This window comes from Giraffa tippelskirchi, chromosome 1 (genome assembly GCF_054371585.1).
Source record: "Giraffa tippelskirchi isolate mGirTip1 chromosome 1, T2T-mGirTip1v1.2.pri, whole genome shotgun sequence".
Lineage (NCBI taxonomy): Eukaryota > Metazoa > Chordata > Mammalia > Artiodactyla > Giraffidae > Giraffa > Giraffa tippelskirchi.
In genome coordinates, this window is record NC_137275.1 from 197376677 (window position 1) to 197397793 (window position 21117).

A 21117-nucleotide genomic window follows, 5' to 3' on the forward strand; every position below is an offset into this window, starting at 1 on the left:
CATCGAACATCGAATGGTGTTCTGCTTCACATATGATAATATACATGTTTCAGTGCTATTCTCCCAGAACGTCCCACCCTCACCTTCTCCCTCAGAGTCCATAAGACTGTTCTATGCATCTGTGTCTCTTATTCTGTCTCGCATATAGGGTTATCGTTACCATCTTTCAAATGTTCCATCCACTTCTGCCCCTTAAAAATGGTAGTACAACCCTCCTGTGTATTGTATTTTCTTCTCTCTTATTGTTTGATCAGCTGTTGTTTTTGTTCTTTACTGGACGAGCTTTTAAAACAGTGAGAACTTCAGAAAACTGCAACATCCTCTGTATTTTATTGTCATCATCATTGCTGTCTTTTCAGCTCATTGAAATAAGTCCAGTGGAGAGATAAGTGGGCTCATCTTTGATTTGGGATGTCAGTGGAACAGCTGGCTATGGGTGAGATCCCCAGAAGGTGGCAGTGTGGATCACAAAACCACATCATCCGCAGGGACAGGCTGTGGATCCTGCTGGTACAATGGCAAGTGTTGGGCTCAGAGACCTTTGTGAAAGATTCTGGGAACAGCAGTCAGACCACTAACTAACCTGAGAGGCTACTTGGAGTGAATATTTTCCAACTTTGCAAGACCTTTTCTTGTTGTTAGAGAAACACTGAACTACAACACTAAGCCCCTCCCCTGAAGTAACTTACAGTTCAGACACTGGAGATTCTTGTCAACAGTATTTTGCCAATTAACTATAATCTCTATTTCCTGTCCCCTGCTGATCTGAGGGTATAACGTAGGCACCTCAGTTCCAGTATACATAAACTGCAGGTAAAGAAGGGAGAGCCAAGAAAGAAAGAAATGAGAGAGCTCAGAAGGAGCAAGAAAACAGAACACCAGAACACTACTTCTTCAGTGCTTACTAGCTGTGTGATCCTGGGGTACTCACTTAACCTCTCTGAGCCTAAGTAGCCTCGTTCGTTTTGCTTTGATTTTTTTCATGTGCATGATTCTGCTCTGTTGTAGCATAGTTCAAGTGAGAAAATGACTATTAAAACTATAAAACATTATTTTTATTATCAATTATTTTTATAAGTATGGTCTAGCAGTGATTCTCAGACACAATCTTGGATCAGAATCACCTGAAGGGTTTATTAAACCACAGATTGTTGGGCCCTATCCCAGAGTTTCTGGTTCAGTAAGCCTGGCGTGATCCAGAGAATTTGCAGCCCAAACCAATTCCCAGGTGACAGTGATGCTACTTGCTTGGAGGACAGATGGAGAGCCACTGGCTATAGCAAGGGTAAGAGAATTTGGTACTTCTGAGGCCTCCTACATTTGTTGGAATTTCTGAGGCTACTTTTTAACATAAAATTAAGGAAATTGTTTCAAAAAAGTTAGGAAATGCTTTCCTAGTGTTTATCCTGTGTATGTGTGTGCTCAATGCCTAGATGTAGCCAAATATGTAAATTATGGATCCTGTCATTTCCAATGGATGTAAGTTTGCAGGAGTAACTGTTTTCTGCCTTATGCGGCCTGTGACAGTACATTTGCCATGGCTGCCATCAGGAACTGGTGGCTGGTGAACACACAGTGGAATCAATGTGGCCTGCAGTCTTCCTTCAAAGGCCAGGAGGGAAGCCCAGAGAGGACCAACACGTATCTTGGGAACTACAAGAAGTGGTCAGAAGAGTCTGGATTACTCCGGGCTTTCTAGCACCTTATGCTGATTTATTTTCACCACTCTACCAATACCTTCTAATATATTTCCCACTTGTTATTAGGTTTATTTCTTACTGTCTATCTTTCTTTCTATCCCCCCAAAATAGAAAGATCATGGAGTTTTGTTCACTTTCATGTGTCCACAAAACAATGACTGGCAAATAACAGTTACTAGACGTTTCATTGAATGAATGGGTAAATGCTGACAGCGCCCTGCCTTTCTCGACCACTCATGAGTCTGCAAAGCACTGTGAGGACTGCCGCACTGTTCAGGCAAATCACACACTAACCATCATGAACTACACAACCTAGGCATTTAAGAAGAGGCCCCCAATACTTGCTCATATCTTAATCGAAACTAGAAGAATTCAATCAGGGGTTAACCAATGCTGGTGAGCTTAAAATTATGGAACCAAAGAAGTTAACAACAAGAAGGGCTAAGAGATGCTCCAGCTCCCAGTACTTTACAGATGTGGAATGCGAAGTCTCCCTCCTTCGGCTGGGTAAGTAACTGGTGACCACTGGGGGCCCAGGTCTCCGCTTCTGGGCCAGAATCCCTGCCTGGGGTTTCTCCAGGACCCTGGGGAGTGAGCGCCATGCAGACACTGCACCCAGACAGAATGCACGGGAGGATGAGTGAGGACTGGTGAGCGGCCCCCATCTTGCACAGAAGACTCTCACTTTGCTGATGGCCTGCAATCTACACAATTAAATGTTTCAATTCCCATGCAGAGCTGGCGGTGGGATTTGCTCTGTTTAGATTTCGCCAGTGTTTCTACAGCTTCTAGGATGCTTTACACACTCTGAGGTCAAGACTGTGTAGCTTTACACACTCTGAGGTCAAGACTGTGTAGCTACTCTCCCCAGTTTGACATTCTGTTTTTATCTGATGCTATAACTTGTAATTTGGGTTTGGGGATGAAACGATCATAAGCTTAGAAAAGGTGGTTCGTGATGATGACTAAGGTTAATGAGGATTAAAGTTCTGCATCAAGAGCCTAATAGACAAGGAAGATGGCAAAGCAAGGCTCAGAGAAGCCAGAAGCTCAGCGAAGGAAAAGAGAAGAAAACAGATATGGACACCCAAATAAACACTCCCCAAATCCACCCAGTTAAAAAGCAGCACTAATAGAATTAGCATCCATTGAATGCTGCCAGTGTTGTTGGTGGTGAGCTAAGTGCTTCATCTTTAAGAATATTTAATTCCCTATCGACATGTAATAAATATTCTAGGCTGAACCACATTGAATTGTCATTTTTATAAGTCAGAAATGGTTGAGTAGCAGCAATATCATTTGGCTCAAACTAAAAATTATTATCCCTGTACTATAGTTAGAGAATCTGAGTCTCAGAGTAGAGAAATAACCTGCCATCAGTCATTGACTAAAAAATATCATAGAGTAGAATATTTTGGATCCAGATCTTGTGGACTCCAATGCTCATTCTCTTTCCACCATATTATGGGGCTAAAAAGAGGGTTAAGCTTAGGGGAAGCCATAAGCAATCACACTGTTTTTATTGTACTGGTCAACATTTCTCTTAATAACTTATAATTCTTTACTCTTCCTTTAGAGTCATAAATAATGCACTTTAAGAGAACAGCAAGTACTATCTTGAAGGAACCCTAAGTACTAAAAGAACCACAAATGGCTGTTTCCAGGTAATCAAATTTTAATAACATTATTTTCTTACAATCCTGCATCTATCCTTTTAAAGAGAATGTTCCAAGAACTCATTATGTAATTATAAAATAAGACTCTTTATAGAGCGATGAACAAAGTCAATCCCTCCTTGTGGAAACACATAGATCCCCTAAATTTTTAAAAAATCCTAAGCATGCAGCAATACTTCCTATACATGAGTAGATAAAGCACAAAGTAAGTATAAATGGTAAACTAAACAAACATGATCCGAATTAATCTGGTACATATTAATCTCCCAATCACATCATACAGTGATAGAGTCTTAAAGATTGGTTATTCTCAAGTGACGGTGATGGGAATGACTTTTACACACAATCAAGTTGAATGTTTGGGGTTTTCTCTTTTATGCTCTGGTATTGTTAAAAGTTTTTCCTTACCATGAGTTGCTGAATCTTAAATGCACAGACTTGCATGGAACTTAGTAGAAGCTTAATAAACATGGGAAAAAATAAGTGATATTGAAAGTCTTTGTATCATTTTATCAGACAGTTGGGTAACCACTGTGCTAAACACTAGGATGAAAGTAAAGCAATATTTAGACATTTTTCTGGCTGTTCTTGCTGTACATCTTACAATGAAATTTCTGTGATCTGACACTGATTAGTAGATGATGTATGAACAGCACAGAAACAGCTTTAAAGTTCATAAGATCTTGACTCTGTAACATTAAGATGGTAAAAACATGAGTATGTCGGTTTAGATTTTCCTCATCTACACACAATGCATGGAAAATACTGCTATTTCCACCATCCAAACAGCCACTCTCCAGTAACTAGATTCTTCTAGTTGTGACAAGACAAGTAGTGACATGATGGGTTGCACAAGAAGCTGTGCCAGAGGTCTAAATTTATAAAGAATGGGGTCAACTGATTATATATTGGATTTCTTACGCTCGACTTCATTTAACCAAGGACCTTGCTCAGACTCAAATACATATGATGCTTCATGGTATCTCTGATTGGGGGTGTCAACTTGGTTAAGATGGAAACTTATTTCCCAGAATCTCCTCCCTGGGTGGTTTCAGGTTAGAGTTCTCCAGAGAGTAATTTATATGAAGAAGTGAAGTAACAAATAGCCTGACTTGAATGGTCATCGTAGTTAGACACCGTGATAGGCATTCCTGGAGGTTTCCAGCTTGTTCTATCTCCTGTGCGCTGTATCATGTCTGCCTTCTGATTTCTGACCCATCACCAGTTGCCCGGCTATTGAACCACAAAGACAACCTCTTCTTCCCCCCCAGCCTCTTCTTGGTGATCCCACTTCAGGGATGGGATGTGCTTGGTTTCTAGGGTTGAGCAGAGGCTACGTCTTCCAAGCCCCGGTCCTCCTTTCAACTCTTTCCCTGCCCAGCACCTCCCGCCATGGTGTAATGTCTGCTTTTTGTAATCGATCCTGAGTCCCGTAACTCATAGTGATTCTGCCTTCCCGGTTGCACCTGATGAAATGGTAACAATTTAATTTGTAATAGCTTTGTTGTTCTGAAATTTAATACTACACACTTAAAATTTTAAAAATCAAGCAATAAAGTACAAGGAAGAAAGCGAGGAATTGCTTACTCAGCCTCACTAACCAGAATAGATTTAGTGCTAATTTTCTACAAATGTACCTTTGGGATTCGGGGCACATTAATGCCATTCACAGAAAGGAGGAGAAAACAGTTGTAACTGATCTGAGTAAAAAATTTTATTCCACTGCCATCCTGGGTTCTATTTGGGGACTTTTTTTTTTTAATTAAAAATTAGGTGTGTTTATTTCCTGTCCCACAAACCTGCTTCATAAGCATTTATGTTAAAGAAAATTTTTAAGTGGCATTTCTGCCTCATTTTAGCCAGCGTCTGTATAAAATATCTTTGCTCCAGTTTTAATCAGATCTACAAATGCCTCCCTTCCTCCACCAAAAGAAGCGGCATTAAGAATAATTTGTGGCAGGCTCCATTTTTAACTTATCATTGCATTTTTTCCCAGAAGAGCAATCTCTTGGGAAAAGAGTCAGGATACTTTGGGTAAGATAGCATAGCAACAGCTTAAACTGAGAAAGGATTGTGAAAATATATCTTTTCAATTTTTTCAAACCCAGACTTATGCTCCATTCATGTCTTTAACCATGGAAGACCCAAATACTTGAAAAATTGAAAATAAGAAAATGCAATTTTTTAAAGCACCTTCTAAGTACCTCTCCTAAAAACATGTTGGACGAGAAAAGTTTCAGCCCTTTGCCCCTTGCAACAGATAGCTCCCAAGGCCCTCCAGCCCCTACAAATCCTCCACCAGGTACCACAGGCTGGAGCCACAGAGCTGAGGTGGCCGTAGTTACTGGACAAGTGACCAGACTCACTCACTAGCTCAGGCCTCCCTCCTGCAGATGCGAGCTTCCCTGAACAGAGGATTCGAGCTGTGCCACAGAAAAAGTATCAAGTTACTGTATCATCTGAACTCAACTAGCTGAAAGCTCAAATATTGAGTCTGCAAAAGCTAGGAGTGATATAGCCATGCATTTGACTTCCAGTACAAAGATGTGAAGTTCAGCTCCAGCTCTGACATTCAGGTGGACTTGGGCAAATTACCCAAACTCTCTGTTGCGCAGGGTGAAAATAAAAATGGCATAATGTCTGCAAAAATGTTTTGTGAATTATAAAGTACCGGATGAATGTATGCTACCATGGCAGTCCAAGTGATTGCTGTGATTAGTGATTGTCTTCACTTCAGAGCATTTCCCAAATTTTCCACAAATTCTCAGAGCCCCAGCTCTCAAGGTCATGCCTGGCTCCAAACTTCTGCCCTCTCTGAATCCCATTTCTGTATCATCTCAGGTTCTTTACTTGCTGTCATGCTCTGTAATGTATCAACCCAGAGATAAAATTTGGGCCCATTCCTGTTTGCCCCCTAATCTTCACACAAGGCCTGTGTTTGTAGTGGACTTTACTGGTGTTTTTGAGGAGATAGAGTGGGTTTACAGGGCAGAAGCTTGAAATACCATAAAACTGAGTCCAAGACTCACTTGCTCTGAAAACCTCCAGCCATTCTACCAACTAAGGTCCCCTGGCTGCTTTATTTAGTCTGTCTCCTCCTCTGAACCAACAATGCCTGCACACTTTCTCTTCTCTTGCTACACCCCCAGCCACCAACAGGCCTCCCCTTATATATTTAAAAGTGCTCCCTGCACTTTGCTCAGACAAGGTGCCACCTCCAGGCATCTCCCCTTCTTCATCCTCTCGTCTCTGAAGGGGAAAGGGAGTGATACAGAAGTCCTATTTCTCCTGTACTGCAAACTGTATTACCATCACCTCCTCCCCCTTAGAAAATAGAAGGAGGTATGGTCTGTTTGTGTTCAACAACGTTTTTTAATGTTGTCATTAAACAAGTGTTGACATCCCTCAATGGGCCAGGTCCTATTCTAGATGCTGCAATGCAGCCACAAGAGACAAAAACCCCACCTCTCTGAAGCTCATATTGTAGTGGGAAGAAACAGACAATAAGCAAATGCATAATTAAAAGGAAAGTATGTCAGAATGTGACAAGTGGAGAAAGGTAAAGCAGGATAGGGCGATAGGGAGAAACAATGAGGGAGAGGTAGCTTCCACTGTTAATTAAGGAGTCAGGGAAGGCCTCTTTGAAAAGGGGCCATGGTAGCAAAGATTTGTAATATGGCTAGGAGTGGATCCTGTGACTGTGGGGGAAGATGTTGCAGGCAGAGGAAATAGCTTGTGCAAAGGCCCTGAAGCAGGGTACTGTCACATCTGTATCCTATCTGAATGAAAGATGAGATTCCACTTTAACTTAGCTCAATGTTAAGAGTTCCTTTGTTGTTGTTTAGTCACTAAGCCATGTCCGACTCTCTTGAGATCCCATGGACTGTAGCCCACCAGGTTCCTCTATCCCTGGGATTCCCCAGACAAGAATACTGGAGTGAATTACTATTTCCCTCTCCAGGGAATCTTCTCGGCCCAGGGATCAAAACTGCGTCTCCTGCTTGGCAGGCAGATTCTCCTCTAGGGTCCTCTAGGGTCTCCTCTAGGGTCTAGAAATTCCTCAAATGTATCCTTACCTTCCTTTTGTATTGCCTGTTGGTTCTACCTCTCTAATTTATCTTGAATTGGTCCCTGCTTCTTTATCTGACCTACCATCGCATTTGTTCGTGCATTTGTGATTTTCCTCCTGGATTATGGACACAGCTTCCTAGCTGGAGAGTCCAGCCCCCTTCAGCTTCCATTAGAGTGATTTATAATTCAAATCTGAACACTTCACTCTGCTTCACCAAATAGTTCAACTTCCTACTTTCTCCAGCTTCCATAACCTGAAGAATGGAATTCAGCCTCCTCAGCATGGCTGTAGCAAAGGTTGTCCATGCCCCACTCATGTCCCCTAGCACTTGCTATTCTAGGAAGTGCCCATAGCATTCTATGGTAAGCGCCTGCTTCTCTTCACTTCAGGGATTTCTCTTAGTTGTGAGCAATAAGTGTCAGGAAATTAATGCTCCCAAGGAGCAGCCCTCAGCCAGTGATGGATGGGAATTGAAGGATAAATTCTCCATCTTCCTGGCCCCTGGGGCAGGGGGTTGGAGAGGATGAAAGAGAATAACTTTGAAGTATTTTCCATGCTATCTCCCAGATGTTCCCAGTGGAATTGACTCCAATTGCCCACAGCAGCAACCACTCCATAATGCACACTATTTTGGCTTCCTTTTCTTCTCTGTCTTACTTTCCCAGTCCTCCACCAATGCTTCCTAGAATTGTCCCCCAGATAAATGACTTGTACTCACATCTTTGTGTTTTGGTTATCACTGTGGTTGAACTGTGTCCCAGCCAAAGGTATGTTGAATTCCTAACCCTCAGTTACCTGTTCACATGACCTTATTTAGAAAGATTTTGCAGATGTAATTGAGATGAGGTCAGACTCTATGGGAGTGAGCCCTAATCAATAAGATTTGTGTCTTACAGGGAATTCCCTGGTAAGCCAGTAGTTAGGACTTGGCACTTTCACTGCAGGGTACACAGGTTTGATCCCTGGTTGGGAACTAATATCCCACAAGCCTTGCCATGAAGCCAAAATCAAAAAAAGACTTTTCTCTAGTAAGAGGAGGAGAGAGACACGTAGGGAGGAAAATGTCATGTGCAGAGACACATGGGAGAACATCATATGACAGCAGAGGCAGAGACTGGAGTGATGTGTGTACAAGCCAAGGAATTCCAAGGATCTCCAGCAACACAACAAGCTAAGAGAAAAGCATGGAACAGATTCTTCCCTAGGACCTTCAGAAAGGGCCTGACCCTGCCAACACCTTGGTTTTGAACTTCTGACCTCTAGAACTGTGAAGCAATAAAGGTCTACAGTTTTAAGTCACCCAGTGTTTGGTGCTTTGTTATGGGAACTCTGAGAAATGAATGCAGTTCTCTATTGCTATGCATAATAACTGCCTCAAAACAGTGATAAACATGACAACCATTTTCTTTTCTCTCACAACTTTCTGGGTCAGGAATTTGGGCCGGGCTCAAGGGGGCATGTCCTCTGTTCCGTTTGGTGTCAATTGAGGTTACTCATTGGTATTCAATGAACAATTGGGAAAATCCAGAGTGTCCAGGACAGCTTTGTACATGTGCCGGGTTCTGGCAGGGATTTCAGGGACTGCTGAAAAGCTAGACTCAGCCAGGGCAGGCTACCACGGTCTTGCCAACACAGCAGTGTTAGGGTCATAGGAGCTCTTACGTGGCAGGTCATGGGTCCCAGAGAGGGAGCTCCAAGAGATCCAGGCAGAAGCCACAAGGCTTCTTGTGATTTAGTCTCAGAAGTCCCAGAATGTCACTTCTGCTGCCTTCTATTGGTCAGCAGGTCACTCAGTTCAGCCCAGATTCAAGGAGTCAGGAACAAGACTCCACTTCTCAGTGGGAATCATAGCAAGGAGTTGTGGCTGTCCCTAGTCCACTCACCTTGTCTCCAGGGGCTGACTGTAGGGGAGCCTACCTGAAACAATGGCCTACAGGAACCTTCAGGGCCTGGCCCTGCCCACCTCCGGGGGCCTCTCTTGCCCTTACATTCACTTTGGGTGCCTGCTAGGTCAGGTTCCTTACTGTTTTCTAACACCCCATGCTCCATCTTGCTTCTACGCCTTTATTTCCTTTATTTTACATATATATGCTGTAAAACTGTACACAATAGATAGCCATCCTCTCCTCTGCCTAGAATGCCATTGTCAGTTATTTTTGCTCACCTGGCAGGTGAACTCACCTGGGCTTCACATTCCCCATTCCAGCCAGGGCACAGGCCTCTCTTCTTGTTCTTGCCTCTACTGCACGGTAGACGTCTGTGTGCTTGTCAGGAAGTTCCTTGGAGAGGAGACTTTTCTCTCCTCTTCTCTATTCTCATGTCTATTGATGGATGAATGTTCTGTGGTCCTAAGATCTCCAGGGCAAAAATCCAATAAATTAAGCAGATTACTAACATTTTACATCGGGGTTCTTCTGCCATTTCTTGAGTGATTTTTTTTTTTTTTTTAATGTCAACCAGCTCACTGTGGGAGCTGGTCATCAAGCCGTCTTGGGAAGAGGGGCAGGACACAGCTGAGAAGATCAAATGAGACTACTTGATTTAAAATGATGGGACAGGGTACGTGACTGATTGTCCCTAAACCGGTTAACATCTAGCTCTTGTTCCCTAATGGGGAATGCGTGTGTGCTGTGCTAAATTGCTTCAGCTGTGTCTGACTCTTTGTGACCCCATGGACTGTAGCCCCCCCAGTCTCCTCTGTCCATGGAATTCTCCAGGCAAGAATACTGGAGTGGGTTGCCATGCACTTCTCCAGGGGATCTTCTTGAATCCAGGTCTCCCACACTGCAGGCAGATTTTTTACTATATGAGCCACCATGGAAGCTCCCTAATAGGCTTGACTGATGACTAATAAAATTGATCTCTTTCTTGCCCCTTGTCCTGTTCTGGCAGTATAAGAGAAGTCATGAGTACCTCCTAAAGAGGTACTTTTGTTCATAAACCCTGTCAGAGCCCTGCTGGATATACACTGGAATAAAGCATCATGACAGTGCAGGGGTCAGGAAAATTTTTCTGTAAAGAGACAGATAGTAAATATTTTAGCCAAGAGGCAAAATTGAGGACAATCTGTATAAACACTTATATAATTGTTTTTTTTGGTTACACCATGCAGTTTGCAGGATCTCAGTTCCTGGACCAAGGATTGAACCCATGCTTCCTGCAGTGGAAGCACAGAGTCTTAACTACTGGACTACCAGGGAAGTCTCTATATAACCATTTTAAATGTAGCCCTACTGAAGCATTTAAAATAGAATGTCCTTGAACTGGCAGGCAGGGGAGCCAGATTTGGACCATGGGACATAGTTTGCCAGCCAAGGGTATAGCTGATTGAAAGCAAGGTTTGAGGTAAGGAGAGCTGGGCTCAAGCCCTCACTGGGTCACTTATTTTCATGTGACCTTGACCAATCTCTTTGCACAAGGCCCTGCTGGAGATTCTACCAACAACACAGGCTTCACTTCTGAGAGGGTGGGGCAGGATTAGGGATCCGAGCTAACCTCCTATGGTCCAGGCTGAAGGGAGTTCCAGATACTTGATTCTAAAGGAGCAGCAGAGGAAACAAACATGGTCACAGGACAGGCCTTCTAGGGTACAGACTGTGAGCTTGAGCCCCAGCCCAGCAGCACATTTATGGATGTGCGCTGTTGGGCCCATGATAAAGTAAAGGGACCCGTGTGATGGGCCTAAAGCCAGTGTAGAAACAGCAGCTCAAGCAGAGGACACAGCCAGCCTCCCATTTTCCATCATTGCCAAACAAAAACCCTCTCACCATCAGAGTTCCAGTTCCTCTATGATTTAGTTAATTAACTGGTACTCAATCCCCATTATCCACAGGTGCAGTGATCACTGTGGTTCTCAACCAGGATTCATAGTATGCTTCTGGGAGCATCTGAAAATACACAGAGGTGTTCTGGTCACCCTATTGACCTTTAGGAAAGGGTTTTTGCCAGAGATGGTACATGTTATGCAATCTGTGGAACAGACACACACAGTCAAGACAAGTCCTAACCCAAAAACCATCAGTGCCCCATTGAGATGCACTGTGACTAAGGCACGCTGGTGTCCCTGGGACATCCTTGTTACTTTTAATGCACCTCACCTTCCTCATCTAATCTCAAAGATGCTTGCAAGAATCAAGAGATTTAGAAAGACAGTAACAACGATCCTACCTGCAGGGCAGCAAAAGAGACATAGATGTAAAAGACAGACTTTTGAACTCTGGGAAAAGGTGAGGGTGGGATGATTTGAGAGAATAGCATTGAAACATGTATAATACCATAGGTAAAATAGATGACCAGTGCAAGTTCGATGCATGAAGCAGGGCACCCAAAGCCAGTGCTCTGGGACAACCCAAAGGGGTAGGGTGGGGAGGGAGGTGGCAAGGGAAGTTCAGGATGGGGGGACTCATGTATACCCATGACTGATTCATGCTGATGTATGGCAAAAAACCATTACAATATTGTAAAGTAATTATCCTCCAATTAAAATAAATAAATTTTTTTTAAAGAATCAAGAGAAATGATGGATATGAAAGTTCTTTGTCGACTGGCAAATGTTGTAAATGTATCATGGTTCTCCTGTGTGATTTTTTTTTAAAAAAAATGAGATATAGCTTACCTGCAGTGAAGTGCCCAATATCTTAAGGGTACACATCTCTCTAACTACTACCCAAATGAAGATATAAGATGTTCCCATCTCCCTGAGAAAGCTCTCTCATACTCCCTTTCCAGTCAATAACCACCTCTCAGAGGCAGTCACTGTTCTGAACTCTTCATAAATTAGTTTTGCCTCTTGAACTTCATGTGAATGGAATCATATAGTATATGCTCTTTTGTGTCTTCTTTTGATATGCAGCTATGTTTTTGCTCATATCTGTAGTTCATCTCACACTTTAGCAGAAGCAACATAGAAACATTTCATCTCCAGCCTCAGTTCTGTTCTGAGCTTTCCCAGCCTCACTCTCATGCTTGAGGCATTATAGTCAATTAGCTTCCAGCTGCCTTGGGTTAGAACCAGACTGTCATCCCTAACAAGGACAAGGTCTTCGAGGGGAAAAGGGTTCTGTTAGCTTAATATGTATTAATCTACTTATCTGTTCTTCAAATCAAGATTCTGCTTGTTCCATATTTAACTGTCTTATTTACATAGAAACAGGAAAGACAACCTCACTCAACTTGGGAGCAGGGTGCTTTAAGACAAAAAAATACACACTCTGCAAACAAGATGTGAGGAGTGGAATGGAAAACTCCACTGAGTGCTTTCCTGGCTTCTTGCCATTCTGTGAATACTTAACGATATATATTTTTTAAAGCCAACTGTTCTCACATTTAGGCCAGTTTTTCTTTTGCTAATACGGTCTTTTCTTGACCTCAATCCAAAACAGATTGAAAATCAAGAAAGATATTCTATCCACAGTTTTATATCACCAATAGTCCATTCAATTTCCACTAAGAGCAATCATTTATGTATCTTTAAATATTAATGTTGACACTAAAGAACAGAAGACAATGCAGCATTCAGAGCCCAAATTGAGTCAGAATTCCTGCGGAGGAGCAAGCAAGATGGGGTTTCTTCAGACTGGTCGGTTTGGTTTGACAATGCTCGTTGTTGGAGGTGACATGCCCTGCAAGGAAATGAACAAACCCAGAGGGAATGGTGTCTGTCAACAATATGTGTGTTTAGATACACGGTTAGGCAAGCGCATGGCACACTTTCTGTAATTGCCATTGGTGCCATGTTAGGTTGAAAATGGACCCCCTTAGAAGCTAGAGAGAAACCTGGAGAGAAATGACCTCCTGCTTCTCCTCTTTGTTTCTTGTCACAGTGACATCACTGCACCTTGGTCAGCATCCCAGGATTAGCCTATGTATTTCTTAGTGCTGTGTCCCAGAGCTCACCCCAATTTGGTGCTTAGATTAACACAGCAGGTGGCTGGGGAGGGCATTATTACCACATTGAACTATTGAAGAGATTAAGTGAATCTTGCAAGTAAAGCAGTTAGTAAGTGCAGGAGCCCCTGTCTCTCTGCCTCTGTTCCCTCCAGTTCTTGTTGAATGCTGTCCCAAGCAAAGCTGCAGAAGAAGCCCTTCAGAAGATGTTATAAACATTAATTAAAAGGTAGAGTCTCTATTTTAAAATAATTAAATATAAAGTCTTATCCATAGAATCAGAATAAAATTGTTTCATTTGTCCCAGTGAACTGACCATAAACAATCAGGTGTTATGGCTTTTTGACTGCCTTCTGTTGCCCTCGCACAACCCCCATCAAAATATATTCTCTGTGAGGGCAGTGATTGCTTATTTCACCATCATGTCCCTGCTGCCTACAGTACCTGACACACAGTAAATAAATAAATGTTGAATAAATGAGAGGTTGGAGGAATAAGAAAAAGAAGGAAAGAATAAGGCTCAGAGAGATCAAAGCGCCTTGCCCAAGACCACACAATCACAGTGACCTCGACATTCAAGAGGGATTGATCCCTTTGTTAAACCTCTCACTTTCTCTTCATTTCCATTGGCAGCATTCACTGTCTTTATGAGAGCCAGGAGGTGAGAGAGGACAGAAGCTGCTGTTTTTCTCAATAAAACACTTTTAACAAGTCATCAGAGTTGCCGCATATCCCACCTGAGGAAGAGGGCAATAAATTTGCTTTGGGAGTAGATGCTGGTGACTGGACGGACTCACCAACCAGCAAGTAACATTCTGACTTATGGGGTATGATTCAAGTTCTCAGTCACAATGTATTAGAGACTCTAGCAAGGCTGTGACTGTGCTAATTTCACAGATATCACAGGTTCGGATAGTTAGTCACCTTGAGGACCTTTTAATTTGCTTTTTTTTTTAATACCATATCATCTAAGATTTTTGTGTATCATATGACTTGTCCATAGAAAAGGTAGAGTTGATTGTTGATGCTCTTTTTCCTCAGACTTAGAGTGTACTAAAGAAACATATCTGCTCACGAATGTGCAAATAATTGATTAAAGTCTGGCTTGTGAGAAAATTCTTGAATCACCTCTTGGTGTTCTAAGAATTCAATATTTCTCAGTGCAAATATCAAATGTCTACTCGGATACACCAAATGGAGACTTGGCTGTTTTGAAGTATCTGTTTACTGAGGAGAAGAGAAAGCCCACACTTAGAAGAAAATGTGCCTTATTCTGTCTCATGTTCCAAATGCTTTTCTGCTTAAAGATTACTCCAAAGGGATGCCAACAGAGACCATGCAGCTTTATAGTGAAAGGGGGATCCAATCCAGCTCAATATTACATATTTATATTGCCCAGAATTATAAAGCTTACAGCAGTAGAGAGGAACCAATACAGAGAGAAAGGGCTTAAGCTTTCTGGGAAGAATAAAATGCCAAGATGGTGATGATAGCAGATAGCATAGCTAATGTCTTTTTAAAAATTTATATATGTACCTTTCTTTCTCCTTTTAGTCTGTATTCTCAAGACAGGGAGCAAATCTCTGGCTTAACAATGTTTTCTACCAGCAGAAAAATTACAGTAACCAGGCACACCTGAAAGCTCATAATTTTCCTAGCCGGCCATCTTTAGGCTTATTCCTTTTATTGCATTAAAAATGGAGGCTAATTAAGGCAACTGTGGCTAGAGCAGGCCAAATTGGATTTTCCTTATAGCTTTTCCTTCACCTCTGAGAGTGATGTCATTAAATGGCCAGGCTATGAAATGCTAAGGACAGCCTGTTTCCACTGTACTATGGGTCATGCTGGAATGCCAGGGAAATATACCCCAGAATGTCATAAAGCTTTAAAGACATACAATAAAACCTGCATGGAGGCCAAACAGAATATGGGCCTTTACTTCTCTTTATAAACAGACTCCAGGAAGCCAAAGGGAGCGTCAGTGGGGAGCAATGCAGGAAATGATGAAATGAACAGCATCACACAGCCATTCTGCAGACTTTTGGGTCTGGGGCCTCTTGAATGGCTGGTCACCACACAGAGGTTTTACATAGAACTGGGAATTGGGACCACCAAATTGCACACCTTCTTGGCAGATATATTTAACCACAGGCAGCTCTTGAGTTATAGGACTATATTATATGGCCATTTGATACCTGCTTATAGTTGAGCAAGCTCCAGTGGGTTTTCGTAACAAAGATGTATTAGTCAAATCAGTTTACCTCATTTGTTTCCATGAGCCCTGTGATTTGAAGAGTTGAGAGTTAGGTTATAGTTCACCAATCAAGTTTGTTTCATCTAAATGTTTTTCTTAAAATGAAGTAGCCCCATTTTATTCTCAAGTGAAAATATTTAGCCAAACTCCTCTGGTTTTCTTGTTCTCATGTATCTAAGTAGTATTTGAGTCCTTAATCTTACCCAGACATAATCATTTGGGTTGATGCTGATCAAAAAATATGACTATTACTAACTATCCAGCATGTAACTAGTAACTAGTACCTAATATGTATAGGACATGGTTCTAGGTACTAGGAGATAGACATTTATCAGAAAAGCTGTAATATCTGCTCTCAAGAAGATAAGCTGAACACACATTAAACTGGTTAACATAATAGAGCCTACACAAAGGGCAAAGAAAACAAGGCAGTTTAAGTAGTGATTGGAAGAATGTGATGGGAAACACAGATCAAGAGAGACAAGTATGGTTTGGGAAGATCAGGGAAGATATAAAAATGCAAGAACAGTGACTTTTAAGGAGGGATAAGCCCCCAGGGTTTCCCTTGTGGCTCAGATGGTAAAGAATCTGCCTACAATGTGGGAGACCTGCATTTGATCCCTTGGTTGGGAAGATCCCCTGGAAGAGAACATGGCAACCCACTCCAGTATATTCTTGCCTAGAGAATCCTCATGGACAGAGGAGCCTGGTGGGCAACAGTCCATGGGGTCACAAAGAGTCAGACATGACTGAGCAGCTAAGCACAAGCAGAGAAAAGGAATACAGTGGGAACTGTTATAAAACCAATTTGACTGGAACAAGAAAGTTGGCTCTGTTCCACTTGTGGACTATCTCAAATGCTGAACTAAGAAGTTTAAGCTCATTTTATAGATGACAGGGAGATATAGAGATCTTTGAGACCTCTGAGAAAAACAAGCGTCCTCTTTTTTCCACAGATGCTACAGGTAGATAAGTCCCTTAGCAAGGGACTTACATCATTTATAACTATTTTATCATGAGCAACGAGCTTCTCTGGTGGCTCAGATGGTAAAGACTCAGCCTGCAATGCAGGAGGCCAGGTTTGATCCCTGGGTCAGGAAGATCCCCTGGAGAAGGAAATGGCAACCCACTCCAGTATTCTTGCCTGGAGAATTCCATGGGCAGACTAACGTTTTCACTTATCATGAGCAACAGAGAAGCCAACGTGACCTAGTTTAAATAATAAAATGAAGTTCTTGGCTTATACCATGGAAATGTCCACAGGTGACACTGGCCTCAGGGAAGGCTTGCTTGGTCTAGCAGTTCCAATAAGGACACCAGGGGCTGATTCTCTTCCATGTCAGCTTCATCCTCAGACAGCATATTGACGGTCTGCCCATCCCCTCCTCCTCAAAGGCAGCTCTAGGCTCTCCACTTGTGGCAGCAGAAATGCTGCAGCCACTCCAGACCTCAGATCTCCTCCCATACCTTCCAGAGGAAGAATGAGCATCTTTTCTGGTAGCATCTGTGGAAGAAAGAGGGCACTTGCTTTTCTCAGAGGTCTCAAATGTCTCTTTGTGTCTCAATAGACCTGATTGTGTTATTAGCTTATCTGGGAACCAGTAGAGAAGTTGAGTAAGTAAATGGGAAATGATGACTGGTTTAAGCCAAGCAGAATTCAGGCCTAGAGTGCAAAATGGGGGTCAATGCCTCCCAAGACACAGAGCTGAGAAGAAAAAGAGATTTCTGAAGGAATCACCAAGTAATGCTAAGAAGGGAGAATCGCCACTGGGTGGCCAAAAAGTGACAAATGTCCACCAGAAGGAAAAACACGATAAAAGAAGGGTTATATGATAGTCAAGACCAATGAAATTGAAGAGGCATGAGCTAACTATCCAGGTATCTGCCTCACCTCCACCTGGCCCTATGTGCACATACCTTGCTCCTTTTACTTCACTAAGTCTTAGAAAGGTGCCAATCTTGCTCCACAGAGACCCAAGGGTGATTTCTCAAATGCAAATGATTCTTAAATCTTTATTTGGAAATAAAGAGATTATGTTTTTAGAGATGCCAGCATTTTTCAGAAATCTCATCTGTAAGCACAATGACCAGCCAAGAGAAGGCAGTAGGCATTCAGAATTCATGAGAAAAGTGTGGTCAACCTTGAAAACTGCCTTTGTGTGTGTGTGTGTGTGTGTTGCTTTTTTAGAACTGTTGGGCTCAACCCTTTGGCCTTCACAAAAGCAAATTCTGACATTGACTTCAATGGGGAGGAGGAAGCCACATTTTCAATAGAAGGGCACTTTTTTGTCTGGCTCCAGTCACTGAGGGCCAGAACCCACTGTGAACTACAACAAAGCTATCTGTGCACAAATGAGAAGCACACCCACCAGGCCTCACCAGCTGTTTTGCTTTCTTCAATGAAGTCACAACTGTCATTGCCACCACAGTTCAATGCCACAGCAACAATTGTGAGGGCTTAGTGTCTGTATTGCTCAAAGTTTCTGGAGCCTGAAGAGAGAGACAGGTGTCCTCCACCTAGCTTCCTACATCAAAGGCGCATATTCTCCCCCCACCCCCACCCTTACTTCTCTGTCCCTGGGCCAGAGCCTTTACAAATGAATGTAGACTGGGATGGTGTGAAACCAGGCAAAGATGGGAGGAAACCCTTGAATAAGAACAGCTGGCTGGAAGAAGGACAGAGAATTCAAAAGGTGATGATTTGACAGTGATTGGAAACGTGACCCTTGTAAAGTGCATCTGAGCTTGACATGATTCTCTAACTCTAAGAAGGATTCCTTTATGCTTGGAAGGCTTTTAATTCACACAAGTAGGTTGGGCCATAAGAACCCTTGATTGGGAAAGAAAAATGCAAGTTCAAGTCAGAAAGGAAAACAAAGAGCAAAGCAGAAGCCTTCCACTCCCAGTTTATGTTTATCTGTAGTCCACGAACAGCTGGATTGACAGGGATTTACTCTTATCCTCTCTGGCAGCGAACTTGCTAGAAATGAGTAATGTTGATTTGCTGCTAAGACTGAAGGCTCTGGGTTTAAAAAAAAAATCACTTGCCTCATGCAAATGGCACACCCTTTGTAAATACAGCAGCCGACAAATGAAGATAATATTACAGGTCTGAAAAAATTTAGAACAAGTGGAGAGTGAAGAGAAATGAAAAATTATAATTGCTTAGTGTCAAAGGTAGGGAGAGGCAGAGAACCTGAGGAAGCCAGGGGGACAGGGATGGGTGTGAGAGGTGATGGGATAATTTTCTCCATATGCAACTAGTACTTAGGGCAGAACAGAGCATTGACCCTCTGTGCAGTTGAAATTTGCGTATCATTTAAAGACAATCCTCCTCATACTGTACACACAGTTCCTCAGTAGTATTCACATTCCAAACCCCAAGATTGTACCAACCTTGAATTGCATAGTACTGTAAAAAATAATAATAATAATAATCTGCACGTAAGTGAACCTATGCAATTCAAACCTGTGTTGTCCAAGTTTCAACAGTATTATGGTTCTTTGCATTCAAAGCTGGTGAGTGCTATGTCTGCTACTGATGGCATAAAAGAAATGATCTGGACTTCTTTTCCTTTCTTCTAGCTCTTCCTCTCATTCCCTCTTCTAATATGTTTCTTTGGCAAACATTTAGTATTTTTAGGGAAAGCACACTGAAACTGCCCACCCTGGCCAGGCACCATAGTAACCATTTGCATGAGTTGTTTTATGACAGGAGGTTCTGGTAAGGAACACAGAACTAATAAGCCTCCACCAACCGGAAGAGTTCAGGAAAGGTCAAAAGGAGACACCACATGTCTGACCACCTCCCAGAATCCTTCTCTCTGGCATCCATCTTGGCTGAACAAGGCATGAACCACCAGGAAGGACTCTGAGTCAGAATGATTGGCTAAAGACAACCTAGAAACTAATCCCATCACCATAAAACCCGAGACAAGCCATGTGACAGAGCTGGTCTCCTGAGTTCCCTTACCCTGCTGCTCTCCACCCGGGTGCCCTTTCCCAATAAAATCTCTTGCTTTGTCAGCACATGTGTCTCCTTGGACAATTCATTTCCAAGTGTTAGACAAGAGCCCAGTTTCCGGCCCTGGAAGGGGTCCCCCTTCCTGCAACAGTTTCTAAGGCCCCTGAGGCACAAAGTAAGTGTAAACAACTCTAACTCAATTTTTTGAAAGCTCACCAAACAAATAGTACTGAGAATACTGCATACTTTTGCCAAAAGAGAACAGTATGAACATATCTTTGTACCACAATAGTACCATCTTATATTGATTTTTTTTTTTAATCAAGGGGCTCTGTGCACGTGATAGTAGGTAAAGCAGGGCAGCTCCCAATGAAATCAGTTGCCTTCAGCTGTCTTCAGCTCTCCTGACTCGTTCTATCATTAAAAACAACAAAATTTCTCTGTTTAGTTCTTCTAGTGGTTTCTACCTCACCGCTATCTTTTATGCCTGTTTCTCAATTTCTTGACCTAACTCTGGTCTATTTACTAAATCTGGTAGGAAAGATTATATCTTAGCTGCTTTTGTTTATCCCATCTCTTCCACTTATTCTAGTGCTCAAGAGTTAGATGATAATTATTAGCTCTTCTATGGGTAATCTTTGTTATTATAAATAATATACTCAAATATTATTATAAAATGAATCATATGCTTGAATCTCTAGTTTCTCTTCCAGCAATTCCCCCCACTATAAGATGAGGATGTTGCTTATTTGAGGCTTGTCTCTTCCTTTTTCCCCTTCTTCCTGATCCCCACCTTCTGTTAATAAAACCTTTACCATTACATCATTAAGGTAATGTCTAATCCTTCAGTTCAGTTGCTCAGTCGTGTCCAACTCTTTACAACCCCATTGACTGCAGCATGACAGCCTTCCCTGTCCATCACCAACTCCTGGATCCTGCTCAAACTCATGTCCATTGAGTCAGTGTGATGCCATCCAACCATCTCATCCTCTGTCATCCCCTTCTCCTCCTGCCTTCAATCTTTCCCAGCATCAGGGTCTTTTCCAATGAGTCAATATTTCACATCAGATGGCCAAAGTATTGAAGCTTCAGCTTCAGCATCAGTCCTTCCAATGACTATTCAGGACTGATCTCCTTTAGGATGGACTGATTTGCTTTAGGATTGATTGGTTTGATCTCCTTGCAGTCCAAGGACTCTCAAGAGTCTTCTCCAACACCACAGTTCAAAAGCATCAATCCTTCAGTGCTCAACTTTCTTTATGGTCCAACTCTCACATCCATATGCGACTACTGGAAAAATCATACCTTTGACTACACAAACCTTTGTTGGCAAAGTAATGTCCCTGATTTTTAATATGCTGTCTAGGTTGGTCAAGAAAAGCTGTCTAGATTTTCTTCCAAGGAGTGTCTTTTAACTTCATGGACACAGTCGCCATTTGCAATGATTTTGGAGCACACCCCCCCCTTAAAAAAAAGTCTGTCACTGTTTCCATTGTTTCTCCATCTATTTCCCATGAAGTGATGGGACCAGATGCCATGATCTTAGTTTTTTGAATGTTGAGTTT

At 42.3% G+C, this 21117-nt stretch overlaps 2 long non-coding RNA genes across 2 annotated transcripts; one reads left to right on the forward strand and one right to left on the reverse strand.

Annotated features, from left to right (window-relative positions):
* Positions 1–311: 311 nt before the first annotated feature.
* Positions 312–19278, reverse strand: LOC145518324 (uncharacterized). Its single transcript, XR_014062830.1, has 4 exons — positions 19058–19278; positions 15530–15615; positions 9630–9796; positions 312–504 (listed from the first exon to the last, which is right to left on the reverse strand). It is a non-coding gene; the product is annotated as an uncharacterized LOC145518324 (long non-coding RNA).
* On the forward strand, positions 18011–19617 carry LOC145518328 (uncharacterized). The gene is made up of 2 exons (XR_014062831.1): positions 18011–18281; positions 19304–19617. It is a non-coding gene; the product is annotated as an uncharacterized LOC145518328 (long non-coding RNA).
* The last annotated feature ends 1500 nt before the right edge of the window (positions 19618–21117 follow it).